We start from the raw sequence: 9808 nt of genomic DNA on the forward strand, positions 1-9808 counted from the left end.
ACACACAATAAAAAGGGGAAACTAAATAAAACAATAAAAGTCAATAAAATCAAGAAAAACAGCCCAAAACCGAGGTGAGACACGTGAGACAATCCTCCAACACGGCTGTCAGAGCGGGAGAGCGGAGAGGACGAGATGCAGCATCCAAGACCACCTTACAGAATTCCTCCCCCGCTCTGGGTCGAAGCGAACAGCGGAGACCTGGAAGATAAAAGCAAGCCTGAGTCCTGACAAACACAAAGGAGCGGACATAAGTTTGACAGGTGATCATAAAAGAACAATAATATTAAATAAAAATCCCATCACCATAAAACAAAAATCAGGAGCATCTGGTAACATCTGGTTGCATCTGGACGGTCTCAACACTCCCAGGACACAACATGGTGCAGTGGAACAACAGATGAACAGCAATCTCTACTGCAGTGTGGCACACAGCCAGGCTAACAGGAACACTTAAACCAGCGTGGCCCACGGCCAAGGTGCACTGAGTCCAAGCTCCCTAGCACACAGCTAACAGCCTTGCTTGATCCAGTGTGGGACACAGCCAAGGGCACACTGGAACCAAGCTCCCTAGTGGGTTGAGCTAACGGCAATCCTTGGTCGGCATGGCACAAAGCCTGGCCGTACCAATCCAAGGTCCCGAGCACACAGATAACAGCAACCCTTGATCCAGCATGGCACATAGCCTGGGCATACTGGATCAAGGTCCCTAGCGCATCGAAGAAACAGCAACCCTTGGTCCAGCATGGCACATAGCCTGGGCGTACTGGACCAAGGTCCCTAGCGCATCGAAGTAACAGCAATCCTTGATCCAGCATGGCGCATAGCCTGAGCGTACTGGACCAAGGTCCCTAGTGCATTGAAGTAACAGCAATCCTTGATCCAGCATGGCACTTAGCCTGGGCGTACTGGACCAAGGTCTCTAGTTGTCTTCATCCCCATTGATTGTGGCTGGCTCACAAGCTATGAAATTATGCACACAGGTTGTGAGGATGGCCACCCAAGGATCATCAGGTGCAGAAGGCACCTCTTCCTCTTCATCTGAATCAATATTGTCATCAGGAAACGACAACTCTTTGTGGTGAGTGATAAGGGCGTAAATGATTAAGGTAAGCCCTCACAACCTTGCCAGAGTCCAGATGTTCCACCTCAAACGACACTGTACCAAATCTTTTAGAGATCCAGGCAGGCCCTAGCCATCTAGGGCCCAGGGGACGTGGCACCATCTCCTTATACCAAACAAGGTTGCCTTCCTCTGGAGCAAAGGTCCCTTTGGCTCGCTCCTTGTATGCCCTCTCATTAGTTTTGTGGGAAGCCCTGGAAAACATCACAGCTGCCCGGCGAGCTGTCTTGAGTCTTTCTTGGAATGCACTGTTATCACCGAAGACTGCATCATTTGTGAGACCTATGGGAAAGTATGCATGTCGACCTGTTAGGAGGTAGAGGGGATGCTCCCGTTGTACGATGGATTGTGGAATTAAGGGCGAGTCGCAGTTCAGGTATAAACGTGCCAGTCCCTAGGTCGATCTCCTACCACCGATCGTAGAGCTGCCTTGACAACACGGTTGGTGCGTTCCACGAATCCATTGGCCTGGGGGTGATGTCCGATGTATACTGGGGTGCATTGCTAGAGGTGGAGTATGAGCCGCTTTCAATGCCAAGTCACGCAATCTTTCCGGAACACATAGCTGGTACACAATCTTATCTGGCAGGTGTAACAGCCGGTACAGGACCCCATCTTTCATCTCGAAGTCGGAGAGGGAAACTGGAGGCTTTTTCTTCAGTACAGTGCCATCACTTAGATAGGATAAGATATCTTGAAGTGCAGGATCCCGGTGTTGCTCCAGAGCAAGTTCTTGTGATGACAGCTCCCGAACATCTATGGCAGCAATTTGTCACGACAGCAAGTCAGGGGTGTAATTGGTGGGCCCCTCTTTATACCTAATCTCGAAGTCGTAATAAGACAGATCATGGGCGTACCTGGTCATCCATGGTGATTTTGTTCGATGTTTGAATATGTATACAAGAGGACGATGGTCTATGTAGATCAAAAACTTGCGGCCATATAAATACGAATCAAAGACCCTAACGCCCTCAACAACTGCCAGACGCTTTTTCAGTTCTTCAAATGCTTGTTGCTGGTCTTTCTCCCACTTCCAACTCTGGCCTTTCTTCAAGAGGAGGTGAAATGGAGCTGCGCTGGTTGCGTATCCTATATGCTTCCTAAAAAAGCCTGTAGCACCCAAAAATCGACGGACTTCCTTAACAGTTTGCGGTGCAGGTGTTGCTAAAATAGCTGCAACTTTATCTTGATGAGGTGATACACCTTCGGGAGATATGGTGAAACCCAGAAAGTTGATTGTGGTTGCAGCAAACTTGCACTTCTCTATGTTCAGCTTCAATCCAGCTACTGCCAGCAGCTGCAGGGTTTCTTCTAGATCTCTCAAGTGCTGTGAGAAGCCCCTGGAGTACACAACCACATCATCCAAGTATGCTAAGGTGTGGTGTCCAAGAACAGATGACAATACGAAATTCATTGTCCTCTGGAAAGTGGTAGGTGCAGTACTGAGGCCAAAGGGTAGCCTCCGAAACTTAAAAAGCCTATAGCCATCGCTAAATGCTGTCTTGGGACGGTCTTCAGGATGAACCTCGACACTCCAATATGCTCCCCTTGCATCCAGAGTGGTGAACGTATCGGATGGGCCTAATTCATCAATAAGCTCATCAATTCTTGGCAGAGGGAACGTATCCGGTGTTGTTACTGCATTCAAGTTCCTGTAATCCACACGGAACCTAAGTGACCCGTCTTTCTTCTTCACCAGAACAACAGGGCTCAACCACAGTGAAGTTGAAGATTCAATGACACCATTCTTGAGCATGGCATCACACTGCTTGTGTATTGTTTGACGGGTTGCTTGCGGGAGACGCCACTGGCAGGTACATACAGGTGTTGCTTGCCCTGTATCAATCCTGTGCTGAATGCCTGGGATGTGGCCCACAGCATCCTCACCTCCATCAAAAAGGGTACTGTAGCTTCACAGAAGACTCTGCAACTCCTGGTGTTGATCTTCTCCTAAGTGATCCAGATCAGGCATCTGGTTTTCAGTCTTTAAGGGCAATGGGTAATCTGGGATATTAGCAGCTTCGATTGCGGCAAGGGCTTGTGATGGCGGAAGATCAGCAACATCAGTGGCAGTGCTGCCATAACCAAAATCCTCTATTCCAAAGGTTCTGTCAAACTGGTCTTCCTCCCACTGGAAATCCTCATCTTCCCTTTGGTCATCACTCAAATCTGGACAAGCAGAGTTGCAGGAATTGTAGTCGGAAGTCTCAGAGGCTGAGGTTTCTGCCGTAAAAACAGCCTCGACAGCAGATACCATCCCTAAACACGTACCCTGTGTTAATCGAATTGGCCTTGTTGTGCTGTTGACTGCCCACACAGGGCATCGCCGTCCAGAAACGGTTCTAAGATACTATGTCACGGGGACACTATGTCGTGGACCTAATGTTGCCACATCTCGTTGTGACACAGCATCCGTTTCGCAAGTGGATAAAATGTCGCAGGGAAGGCACGTTGCCATTTATGTCAGTACATCGCTGTTCATTGTCGACAGATAGTATTAGGAAGAAGTGTTGAAAGTTTAGCAACAATAATTTAGTATATAGAATATTATTATATCTCTTCATTCTTTCCTGGCAAAAATGCATAGACGCAAGGATATGTTATACCATCAAAATATGCATGGAGTGTGTACTGCTGCTTGTATCCGACAGGGGCCACTTTAAACGTTCCATCACCAAACCAATGACGAGACGGCAAGAAATTTCAAATCAGAGTCTGCTGTGAAGATCACCCCATCATCTTCATAAGGAAGGCCTCTCTGTTTAACGTTGTCCGAAATGGCTGAAGATCAGACACACCTGCCTTTTGCCGCACTCGCCTCAGCGTCCTCTTGATGGCGTCTACCGTTGTATTAGATGAGCCCAGCCGACTTCAACTCTAGCTTAAAATATGTTGACAATATGTGCGATGGGCTTTGCTGTTGCGGCAGCACGTTCCTTCATTTCTGCTATTATCCCCTCCATCTCAGCCTTCCCAGGGACAGCAGGATGTCTGTGGATGGGGTTTTGCCACTTCACTATTTCCTCATTAACGGTGTGAACCCTGGCACCACAGGTTCTGTCTTCGCATCTCCATATAACTTTGTCCTGATGGTCCCTTTCCTTCGTAAAGAGATGCTGGCCAACTCTGAGTTTCACAGTCGCCCGGTATGATGCTATAATGTGACAGGCCTCGGGAACATTGACAAGAGAAGGTGGGGGAGGGTAATCTTCATTCAATCCCTCGTACCATGAAACATCGAGTTCGGGGTAGGGTGGAAGCTCGGTTGAGTTCTCCATGCTGAATGATGTATTATAGCAAGATCACAAGTGTTGAAACAGTAGCAGAAGTTATGGCAATTATGGTAGGTAAGGTCAGCGGAAACCTCGCGCAATACAGTCACAGCGATACACAAGGTAAGGTCAGCCGACGACCAGGTTATGTGAGGACACCTCGCACGACACGACGTAGTGTCCGCCAGACACTGAGTCATACAGCTTCGCGACTTTCCTTCCAGGTCATAGTTTCCGCGAGACATTGAGACCGTGCACCCCAGAAACAGTACTCAGCACAAACGGTGATATGCACACAGCTGTTACTTGTGGTGTAAACAAAACATCCCCATCATTAGAGCAAGACCTTGCCACTACACCCTCCAAGAAATGCCCACTGTGTGGTGGAAGCTCTGTGGTTCTGTAAAGGTGCACAGCAGAAGAGATGTCGGGTGGTGACAAGCGAGACGGGGTAAAGCGGCTCTCTTCAGCATTCTCTGGAACATCTGGTGTGGTCACCCTCACTACACTCAGCTGCAGGGATTGGGCATCAGTATAATTCACATGAAACTCCTGGCCTTCTAAAGTCAGACAGGCACTGTCATCCTGGGACCTAGAGGACAGGCTCAAGGTGGTTCTCAAAAAGTCCATCCCCAGGAGTATGTCTCCAGGAAATCGTACATCACACACAGTGACCGTATGGTGCATTTCAAGGTCTGAGTTAAGGCAGAAAACAAGGGTTTACCTCAATCAGGGTGTTGATTGGTTGACCAGACACGCCTCGCAGAATACTGAAAGTCTTCCTCCAACGTACATAGTTATGAGAATCAATCTGCTTGAGAACTTAAGGTTTAATAATTGTAACTTCAGATCCTGTATCAATAAAGCAGTGGACTGTAGAACCACTAACACTGAGTTCCGCAACTGGCCGTCCGGTAGGCCCTGTCACTGCCATTCCCTTCTTGAGAGGTAACATCTCCATGTGAGGTGCTCCTTGGATCGAATCTGCCAGCAGTTCCTGGAGCTTGGTCACCCTGGCGCTCACGAAAGGGGCAATCTCTCACCAAATGTCCTGGACCTCTGCAATGGTAGCATCGTTGTCGTGGAGACTGTGGATCTAGGATCTCAGCCCTGACTCTGCACTCAGATGTACCGTGAGTCCTTACCCGATGATGCTCACACCACCTCTCCCCGACAGGTGATCAGTGATAAGATGGACTGGAAAGCTCGGCAGCTAGCGGCATAGCATACAAATCCCGACCCCATGGAGGGCAATTAGGGTGGTAGGGATTTTCCTCTGCTGGTGAAGTATTGCTATGCCTTATGCCATTGCATGAATACCAGATGCACTGTGCTGTTTCGGCTATCTAGGTTGGGCTACCATCTTCTTTAACAGAGAGGAAGTCTTGGAGCCATGCGGGGATGCCACTCAGGAAGACCCTCTTCACTAGTTCGGATGGATCAACAATGGCCTCGCGGTGATCCCTGTATCCCTGGTAGACGTACCCTTCCAACTGCAAAAAGAAGTCCATTGGTGCGTGGTTTGGTGTCATCCGGATGTCGTATAGAACCTTGTAGAAGTCTGAGGAGGTGTAGGTACCTCGGAACTTACTACGGAGAGCTGCCTTGAATGTGTCCCATTCTGTGATTGAGTCGAAGAGAGAGGAATTAATGATTAGCTCAGCTGGACCTCTGCAGTTTGCCCGTGCTGCCTGAATGAACATCTCTGATGTGGCTGGCTTCACAATGTTCTCAATTGTCCGAATCCAGCTCTCTATTGCTTGGTTCTTTTTGAACGGCTGTGAGGCAGAAGTATCCCCCTTGAAGTGCGGGACAGTTTCCTTCATAAACAGAGAGGAAAATGGTGTGCCAGACAACTGAGACGAAGGATGTGCTGACTGGGGATGCTGAGGCGAAGACCTAGGCTGGAACTGCTGCGGCAGGGATGTTTGTGGGTCATATGTGTGTCGACGTTCAGGATACAGCTGCTGTTCTGGTATTGGTGTGTGGGGGCGGCTCCGAGGAAGAGGCTGAGGAGGAGAGTGGCTTCCATTAATGACAGGAGGCTGCTGTTGGTGGTATTGACACCTAGTCATGGTATGTTGTACTGAGGGGGCGAGACGGCGGACCTCTGCTAGCTCCTGGTCCCGCTGCTGAAGTTCACGACGAAGCTCTTGAATCTCTCGGTCTTGGGCACATTCCATGGGTGAAGGTGCAACACCTGAGCCCTGTAGTCATTGGTGGGCCTCAGTCAGCTCCCTGTTCCGTTCCTCTAGCTGGCGGCGGAGCTCCCGAATTTCCTTTTCTCGGGTATGTACCACAGACACGGGCACAGTGTTTGTCCGCAGTAGTTGAAGGCGGGTCTCCTCCAGCTCCCTGTTGCGTTCCTCCAGCTGGCAACGGAGTTGCTGAACTGGATCCTCCTGGTCTAGTTCTCTCTCCTGTGGCTGATGGAGGTTACTGTCTGCTGGCTGTTCTTGATCTCGAGTGCCTTCCTGCATCCGATGTTCAAGGGCCTCTTCATGGCGCTGAAGTCGGGCATCATTCTGCTCCTTGTACTCCCGTACTTCTGTGACTAGAGAGTTGATCTTCTCCATGATCAGGTTAAACATGGTTATTTCTGTGACCATCATCTGGACAGACTCGCGTACATCCGGGTTAGAACCACCTGGTATGCGGCGTGGTGTTGGGGAGACTTCACGGGATGTCGGCTAGCTGCTCATTCGGATGTTTCGACGCTACTGGAGTCTGGTATCGCTCCTGCCTCTCCCTGCTGTTCAGCATGCCAGGAACGCAGCAACCAAAAGCTTGAAGCTCTTCACGTACAAATACAAACTACTGGTGGCGGAAAACGAAACCAACACACAACTGACAACCCACAGGATCACAAAGAAACCAGAGTTCATAAGCGTAAACTGCTGCACAAAGCAAAGACGCTGCACAAAGCAACGACACAGCACAAAGCAAAAGTGAACTGGCTGGGGATAAAAGGGGGAATAAGTTTAAGACTGCGACGCGCGTAGATAGAGGAAAATGGACACCGCCAACTTATAAAGCGGGAAAAATAGAAGGGGATAGCGTATAGTTTAAGATGCGCCAGCCTTATAGTCACCGCTATATGACGAAAATATAACACGCGGCCGCTTTTCAAATTCAAAGTCGATGAGCTTGTTTACCTTGCTAGGAAAAACATGACACTGACTCACGAACGTAATTTTGCGTTCACGAACTAGTCCGTGTATCATTACGCGCTTGTCAAAACGATATTTGGCTAATTATCTGTGTCTGCTGGTACGCATTTATACCTTTAAAGTCTTTTAGTAATGTTATTATACTTCATTTGCATATTTTCATATTTATCTACACCCTCATATCGAATCCTGCGAATCGAGTTTTTCACACTTTCTTGCGCCAGCCACAGGTTGACAGCTCACCATACCGCTCATTTCGAGATTGAGAGCCGGTGAGAAATGTTGCGTTTCCAGTGTTGTGTTGATTCTGGGTTCTTTTTAAGACCTTTACAGTGGCATTGAAGAATAATTAGACTTCAGTAACCATCCCAGTTTTATATCTGAGCCCATCAAGAGCTCCAAAGGACGAAAAAGGTGATTAAAATCGAAGCAATACCAACAGTACAAAGAAACGAAAGTTTCACGTTTCCGGATATAAAGGTATTTGGTTTATTATTTTACGGTGTGAATGCAGCTCTGTCTTGCCGTACATACCATGGTGGAGAGAATGTGTCCTGGGGGGTGTTGGGGGGGCTTGCCCCTCATCAACCCTCCCCTCAGGCAGTGCCCGAAGGGCACGCCTAGTCACGGCAATTTATATTGATATATTAGGTTGGTTTATTGGTCAATACGTTTTTGGGGGTTGGAACGTGTGAATTCCCGTAGAGTTTTGCCGAAATGTGGGTTGGGTTCCCGTAGAGTTTTTTTTTTCGCGTCAGTCCGTAAACTTTCAAAGATGGCGGTTACATCTGTAGAGTTTCATTGGCCGATTTTAAGCGCTTTTCGTGCTAGTTTTACGCATTTTTGATCGTTTTTCTTCTTATTTAAGCTTGTTTTACCCAATAATTTCCCTGATATACTTCATGCCCTACCCTGCTAATGGGACTATCAAATCAAGATTGTCGATGAAGAAATGGTACGCGATCTCCTGAACGATTCATTCACAGAAGAAAACGCCGAAAATCGATGAAATCAGGATTTCATGCAGAAAAACATCATTTTTTTCGACTTAGTCTCTTAGTGGGTGCATCGCTCTCTGTAACAATTACCTAAAAGGGTTAATGCAAAATAAATGAAAACATCCTAAACTAAGTGAACCACAGTAAAACTAACTAGGCGAGCTGGCAATTAGGAATAAAAGAATCTAACTCTGAAAGAGAGAAGGTAAAAGCTGAAAGAAAAAGGCCAAGCTCTAAAAACTACCAAAAGTAAAAACTAAATACCCTGAAAACCTGTAAGAAAGGTAAAAACAGCAAAACATAAAACACAAACACCAAAAGTAAAAGAAGTGGCTCACCAACGACTACTTAAAAGCATGCATGACATAAAAAATGATGCTGGACATCTCAACATCAGAAAGTGATTAATCACGAGCGTTAACTCATTCACTGGAACATCTCACCGCAAAAGCGACCCAAACCACTTTTGTAGTGTGATCCGTCTAACCCAGGGGTCCCGTCCCAGTTCATAAAGTCACTCTTAGAATTCTGCCCTCCCTTGATGCTGGCGGGGGATACAAGCGCAAATAGACCTGGTTAACCCCTGTCAATTCTATCCCCTTAAGTGATAGCATGGGGGGAGACTGAATCATTAATAGGGGTGTTCTAGTGTGAATACCACTTTCTGACGTTCAGCCTAACCATATGGTAAAGTACATACTAAAAAGTAATCTAAGAAAAATACAAAAGTGAAAGAGAGTGCTAAAGGCGCCTAAAATTACTGACTGTCGTATGCAAAAACTAAAAGAGTGGAGAGCCTGGCTGAAGGCCTTACCATAAAACAAAGACAAAACCAGCAAGTCTGGCGTCAGAGCTGAAGGCTTAAAACCTTCTTCTTCTTCTTTTTCTTCAGCTTATTCCCATTTCTATATGGGGTCACTGTTCCTCGCTAGCCTCTTCCATCTTGCTCTGTCCATTGCATCTTCCCTTCTGAGTCCCTTGTCTTCCAGATCTTCTTTTAGCCTTTCCCTCCAACTCAATTTGGGTCTACCTCTCCTTCTACGTCCATCCACGTGCATATCCATAACTTGGTTTCCAATATAGCCTTCTTCACTTCTGATGACATGCCCATACCAGTTAATCCTTCTTTCTTGCATCTTTGCACTCACTTCTGTGACCTTGACTGTACCTTTGATGTAGTCATTCCTGATCTTATCCTTCCTCGTGACACCACACATCCACCTTAACATCCTCATCTGTGCTACA

The sequence above is a fragment of the Penaeus vannamei genome, chromosome 31 (genome assembly GCF_042767895.1).
Source record: "Penaeus vannamei isolate JL-2024 chromosome 31, ASM4276789v1, whole genome shotgun sequence".
NCBI classification, from domain to species: Eukaryota; Metazoa; Arthropoda; class Malacostraca; order Decapoda; family Penaeidae; genus Penaeus; species Penaeus vannamei.